The sequence below is a fragment of the Amblyomma maculatum genome, chromosome 4 (genome assembly GCF_055883805.1).
Source record: "Amblyomma maculatum isolate TAMU_Amacu chromosome 4, ASM5588380v1, whole genome shotgun sequence".
NCBI classification, from domain to species: domain Eukaryota; kingdom Metazoa; phylum Arthropoda; class Arachnida; order Ixodida; family Ixodidae; genus Amblyomma; species Amblyomma maculatum.
Genome location: NC_139347.1, coordinates 18,672,357 through 18,679,769, shown reverse-complemented (window position 1 = coordinate 18,679,769; position 7,413 = coordinate 18,672,357). Strand labels below are relative to the sequence as shown.

The 7,413-nt window shown below is 44.2% G+C and overlaps 1 pseudogene; it reads right to left on the bottom strand.

Moving 5' to 3' along the window:
* Positions 1 to 1,129: 1,129 nt before the first annotated feature.
* On the bottom strand, positions 1,130 to 2,919 carry LOC146190358 (iripin-2 pseudogene; annotated as a pseudogene).
* Positions 2,920 to 7,413: the final 4,494 nt, after the last annotated feature.

Below are 7,413 nucleotides of genomic sequence, written 5' to 3'. Positions count from 1 at the left end.
AGGAATCTATGAAACCCCAGCGCGAAATCCATCGAATAGTAAACGTGCTCCTAGAATGGGTTTTGTACAGGATATATATCTAGAGATACTCCGCTGAGCTGTCAAATTCACATTCACAATCGGGCAGCAGGCTGCACTGCAGGCCACTATAGCGGCAGTGTTCTATTATTATTGAGAGTGGCATGCAGTAAAATTGCATAGGTTTAACGTGCTGAAGTTGCTATTACTCGAGAAGGTACCTATTTGATGTAGTTGTCAGTTTTCTCGCCCGCTGTTATTCACGCCACTGCCGACAACTGCTGTGATGGACATCTCTCTCTCTCTCTCTCTCTCTCTCTCTCTCTCTCTCTCTCTCTCTCTCTCTCTCTCTCTCTCTCTCTCTCTCTCTCTCTCTCTCTCTCTCTCTATCTCTCTCTCTCTCTCTCTCACACACACACACACACACACACACGCACGCACGCACGCACGCACGCACGCACGCACGCACACAACCCCGCCGGGGTGACGCAGTGGTTACGGCGCTCGCCTACTGTTCCCAAGGGCGCGGGATCGAATCCCGGCCTCGGCGGCAGCTTTTCGATGGAGGTGAAAAGCAAGGCGCCCGTGTGCTGTGCGATGACAGTGCACGCTAAAGAACCCCAGGTGGTCGAAATTTCCGGAGTCCTCCACTACAGCGTCTCTCATAGCCTGAGTTTCTTTGGTACGTTAAACCCCATAAACCAAACCAAACCAAACACACACACTTAAAATAAGCAAACACAAAAGCAGGTAATTTTGGGACAGTTAACGTCACAGAAAAAGTCGGCCAATCAGTGCTGGGCTATCTCACCTGCCAAACAGCACATGACACAAGCATCCTCAAAGGTCCAGTTCAAGGCTTCACTGATACATATATGTTTCTCTGATTTGCCCACTGATGCAGGCAAGCGTGTTAGGTTCATCATAATGGCAAGTCGAGAGGCTTACCTAGCTTGCTCTATCTAGAATTCCTCGCATCTGTGACTTGCCGCTTTGCATTCGCAAAATGATCAGTTATTTCTTGTTTCTACTTTTTCTGTATATAAGCGTTCTTGCACTTGGCTATATGCTGAAAGGCAACTTAGTATATGCAATGGGAAAAGTAGGCTGTTTCTATTTTATTAGATAGGCGACATCTACATAGCTCCGCAGTTGCAAAACGAGTCGGCATTTGCGACGTTGGTACACTGGTTATAATCCGCGATAACCACAAAACGAAAAGCCAAAATATCAGTTAGTTACTGGTTCACTAATCATAGGCGCACGACTGCACAAAGCCGGATAAGAGAAGCGACCTGTCATGATTCGAAATTCATCCTGGAACAAAGCTTCATCCATAAAAACCAGGGCGAGCTCTCAAAGCAGCCTATATTTTTTAGTGTTCAGGTTTCCACTCCAAGGCACCAGAAAGAAATATCCGCGATGAGACGAAGGCACTATATGTGTACACAAGGAACTTCAAACAGGTTCTAAAAAATCACAAAACGAGTTCTACTACATTGTAACCGGGTACTACAACTTTCTTACCGCCCCCATAAACAAAGCACGTTTGTCGGTTCTGTCCCAAATAAAGAACGCAAAAGGGTGCTCGACGCGGAAGTCCACGGGTGGTGGAGGCTGTACTCGCCTAGAACTTTTCATCACCATACGAATGGAGGTCACCGCGGCTGCTATGGTGCCTTCTTCATTTACTTCGACCAAGGCCTTGTGCTTTACATCGGACACCATGATGTTGTTTCTCTCGCTGATTCCAGAAAAGTCTGCGCTGTCGCCGAACGCACTTTCGAGACCAAGCTTGCGGAGCAGAGTCACTAGACTGTAGTCGGACTCGAATTTAAACTTTGGAAGCCACAGATTGACGTCACGACTTGAGAGCTCGTTGGCGATCTTTTCCAAGACGTCTATAGTGAACTGAGACTCAACAGTCGGGAGTCCCGTCCTGGTTCTGGGAAGCACAATGATCATGCTAAACCTGTCTCCTGCGTAGGGGACCTCCGCTGCCCGCACTCCTAATGCGTCGACAACCGTGTAACGGAGGCGTCGGCGAAGTGTCATAGTCGCTACCTTCACTTCATCGCTGCCGTGGTTGTAGAAAGACAGCGGCTTGGTCTGGCTTGCTTTGAACTTGGTCAGCCACGTTCCTTTGAAGTACACGGCGTTGATCAGGAACGCCACGGTGTTCATTGGAAGCGGGCCATCTAAAATCTTCGGAATCTTCCCTCTGGTCTTGGCACTCACCCAGCTGTTAATTTCGGCCGCCACCTTTGAACCGTCCCGCAAGAAGTCCACAGAGCGCACCTCAGCCTGAAAGAAGTAGGCGAGGTCCCTTTTATACTGCTGCATGATTTCAGTGCTGCGCTGAATGAGAACAGTGTTGGCTATGTCCAAGGCTGCGTTTCCAGACTTCGTGTCAACAAACGACTTGTATGCAGCCAGCACGGTATCCCTGTCGTCGAGTCCAGCATCCGTGAGTCCAAGAACGGAAGAGAGTTCTGAAAGAGTTTTGTCCCTTGCACCAGCATACAGTAGGCCCAGCGCGATGCTGATGCTAGCTGGAGAAAAGAAGACGTTTTTGTCGGCACTCTCTGAACAGAGCTGTTTTAAGAGAGAAATGCCGAAAACATTGTTGGCCCTGGCGTGCCTAAGATCTTGCGCATACGTAGACACTACGAGTGCCGCACAGAGCAGCAGCGCTTTCACTGCGTACGAGGTCATTTCGAGTGGTGTCCTCCCGGCAGAGACGATGACCGGTGTATATATAGCCAGGAGCAGTTTCGTTGTCTTCTTGTAGCTGGCAGCGATGGGCGTCTACTAGAGGGCATGTCACACAGAAAAACCAAACGATAAGCTATCGCTTTGTCAATGTGCGAAGGGTTTTCCCGATACATGTCAATAGACCAAGTCTCACAATAAACCGCCCTCTGTAGCTTAGAATCGCTGATTTCAGGTCGTGGTTTTCCCCGCGTACACGCATGCTGGAAACCACATACTCAGTAATCGTTTATCGTTGCGTACCTTTGCCTTCCGGTAGCACATGGAGAAATCACAAAGATCATGGTTTCCGCCAGCCAAGGGCTTCAAATGTCAAACTGACTTCAAATGTCGAGGGTCAGGCAAAAAAAAAAAAAAAAAAAAAAAAAAAAAAAAAAAAAAAAAAAAACGCGCCAAAACACGGAAAGATAACGCTTCTGATATCTATCTATAGGCCATTGTCAGCCTATTTACTTATCAGCCAGCGGCGCTCTCAAAACTGCCTGCCCCCGAGTGCCTAGAACTTCCCTTTTCAGCTAGCGTTACTGTACCAATGACCCGCAGAAATGTGGCGTCTCAGCTCGTAAACGAAGTGCACACATGCTGACGGCGAGATATAGTACCGAGTTAAAAACGATTGTACTCTTGAACTTTATTAGAACAACTAACCTTTTTCCTTTCATTTAATACCCCCTTTATTTTTGACATATTCCATTATGCCCTGAGGCAAAAAAAAAACGTTAAAAAAATAAACGATAGTACAATATATAAATTCAAAATATGTCTAAAATAGAATACCTTTTTTTTTTCCCCGAGTATATTGACGGAACAATGCCCCCTTCTTCCCCAGAAGTTGCTGAGAACCTAAGTGTCTGCTTTGAATTCGTTTTGCATTGCTATCCTTTCATAGGCGCTTCCTACTGTGTTCATTTTCCTTCTATCCTGAGTTGCTATTAAATATCTGTTATATACTCAAGTGATGCATTCGGCGGTTACATGCATATCTTTAATCAATGGGTGAAGTTAGAGTTGCACGTAATTTTGTCAAGACTATTAAAATGTCAGCTATCCGCGGCCACAACTTCGACATGAAACACCGTCTGTTTTCATGCGAAAGTATTTCTTGGCTCATTGATGTGTGGATAGAGCCTGTGGACAGACCATGGCACTAGAGAGTGTCCGCACGAACGGTCAGTTATCATTTTCATGAGTAATTAAAGTAACGGTAAATTAAGGATATATATGTAAATAGCAGAAACAATTAAGTCAGTGAAAATTTTAATTATTAATTGGTAAATAATTAAACGAATTAAGCTCTGAACCGGAGCTATGAACAGAGCGTGTTCGCAGAAACTTTTATCAGAGCGTTAAACATACGAATAACCAGGTAATTTGACCTCATTTGATATCTAATCTAATTAGATTATACCAAACTCGATAGTGACCTCGAAATTTGGAGGACCACCCCCCAAAGTTGGTCCCCTGACCCCCGAATTTGACCTCTTCAGAATTTGAGGAAAATCGATGTCCAACACAACTCAAGTATGGCTAAATTGCTGTGGCTAAAGTATGGCTAAAGTGACCAAATTGCGATGTGGGACCTCTAAAATCTGGCTTCCTGAACCTCCAAAGTTTTAGCACGTCAGAATCTGGCCAAAATTTACCTTGATTCGAGTATGGTCATTTCAGTAGTGACCCTTAAATCGGAATGGCCTGTCCCCAAAATTTTGCCCCTTGGATCCTTAAAATTTGGCCTCGTCAGAATTTGACCGTAATCAGTATCTAACATAATTTGAGTATGGTCAGTTCAGTGGCGATCACACAATTGACTAGGGCCATACTCGAAATTTGGCCTCCCTAGACCACCGAAATTTGACTTCTTCCGAATTTGAGCAAATTGGTGTCTGACCTAACTTGAGTATTGCCAACTCAGTGGTGACTTGCAAAATTAGGCGGGTCACCCCGAAAACTGGGCCCCCTGGACACCTGAACTTTGACTTCATCAGAATTCGACCAATAGGTTCGGCAACTAAACAACGGTACTAAGCAACGAAACGCAAAACCCATAACGGAATATATATATATATATATATATATATATATATATATATATATATATATATATATATATATATATATATATATATATATATATATATATATATATATATATATATATATATATATATATATAGTTACCACGCGGCGAAAAACACCGAAAAACCTCGACTGTCTGCTAGGCGGTATTCATAGGAGTGAGAACTTCCATATTTCTGGAGCGGGGAAATGTGAACCCATCAAAATGTGACGTCGATCCCTAACATTTTTCCTCGGCCAGTAGAAAAGCTCCCCTATTAAATTGCGGACGACAATGATGGATGGACGGCAATGTCGGCGTCAAAATCGCTCTTTTAAGTTAGCGATCAAGCGGTGGCTTGAGGGTAGCTGATAACTGTGTGGAGAGCGCCATCTCAATTTAAAAGCTATGATCCAGGCAGCAACATATCCCTTCCCCCCTCCCCCCTCCCCTCTTATTGAACGATATCAACTAGTTTGAGATGTCTGTTGTGCTCATGTACAGCAAAACAAGCCTGTAAACATGGTGCGGAATGCAATCGCGAAAGGGGTCACCGAACAGTACTCTTAATTCGATCCATACTATGCTCCATTCTTAGAAATGCGTTATCGTGTCGTAGCAGTGTGGCAGCGTGCAGCTGTCGCATGAGGTATACGCCTGGAAGGGGAAATAATACCAGTCCAAGATGAGACTGGCTGAAGGTGAATGTGTATAATAGTGTTTATGGAGATCCCGAAGAAACCACTAGAAAGTTCACCTTCTCTCTGCACCACGCATATTTTATTTATTGCTATTCTTGGCTCGGCTTTGTGTGGTTTGCACTGCTTTTCCTACTGCACCATGCACTCAATTATTGGCGGCATATAGTCTAGCAAAAAAGCGACATTCAAATATATTAACTTTGTTTCAAGACGCTGGAATTTACTGAAGCCAAGTTGTATGCTATAGGTACCACGCCGAGAAGACCGACTGCCTTGCTCGTGGCTTTCCGCACAGGAGTTTAGATTCATCTCCACTTAGCACAAAATACGATAGAGCAGAAAAGAAGATGAACGCGTGCTAACACAAAATGAACACAACCAATTTATTGGAAGTTTCAACCGCAGTATGTATTTGCCCACAGGTTTGCGCAGGGTCAACCGCAAAATGCCTTTTAGAAATGTGCGAGCTCAAAGTTATAGAAGGCGCGAAATACGTAAATTTTACCTATGCATTATACAAAACAATTGATGTGCGCGCATCGCTCGCATAATTCTTTTCCGCTTTTCTGCATGATATAAAAAAAAAATCCTTGCAGGTTTTTATGCTTTCTACTTCCTAAAGTGTCGCGTTACAGAAGCGTTGTTCACAAACGGTTTAAGAAAGGCAATGATACATTTAACTAAGCAATGGTTAACGAGATGTGTGCCTTCATTATCACCGAAATGTTTGCACACTCTCTGACTTCACCATAAGCGCGACGCCCCATCTGCCTGATGTAGTATCCTTTCATGAAACCTTACAGGTATTTTATATCAGAAAAGTGGATGGGATTATGAGCGTAATAATGGAATAATTAATCATTGACATTATACCCAAGAGCAGCCATACGGCTACAAAGGAAAGCTGTACAGCTTTCTCAGAAACGCCGTAGCTAGAAAAATTTGTTCTGGTCCTGGGACAAACCCGAGACCACCTCCTTTCCGGAGCAGTCGCTCTACCAACTGAGCTAATCAGGACGGTCAGTAGGTCAGATTGTAGGGCGAACGCGAATTGAATGGTGTTGGCCAAAATTTAGGGGAGGCCCCCGGTGATACGTGATGAGCGATACATCAACTTTTTATATAATGCACAGATAAAATTTCATTCACGCATTGTCCAAGCCGCGTTTCGACGGAGGCGAATTGCCATGCTCATGTCTACTGCGCGGTGACAATAAACGTGAAGAACCTAGGTGGTTTAAATTGCCTGAATCTTCTACTGCAGCGTCGCTATAGCCGGTGTTGCTTTGGACCATTAAATCCCAAATATCATAACATACCTTATTATGCCGTACCATACCATGCCATGCTATATCATGTCGTACCATGCCATGCCATACCATACCGTACCATACCATACACCATATCTCACTACGCCATAACACCATAGCATATACCACACTACACCATGCAATACAATACTACAATACTATATAGTACCACATCATAGCATACCGTGCTATGCTATGACATATCATATCATACGATACATACCCATACCATGTCATACCATACCATATTACGTCGTATCATGCCATGTCATACAACACAATAACGTACCATGTATCATGCCATACCATACCGTACCATACCATACCATACCATACCATACCATACCATACCATACCATACCATACCACACCATACCATACCGTACCGTACCGTACCGTACCGTACCGTACCGTACCGTACCGTACCGTACCGTACCATACCATTTACTTCGTTATAAGAAGCACAATTCGAGATGCTCTCCGCTCAATTTCATTATGTTCAAACCATGAATAGCTTTTAGCAAAGGCTTCCCATCGTGGTTTACCCTTATTTATG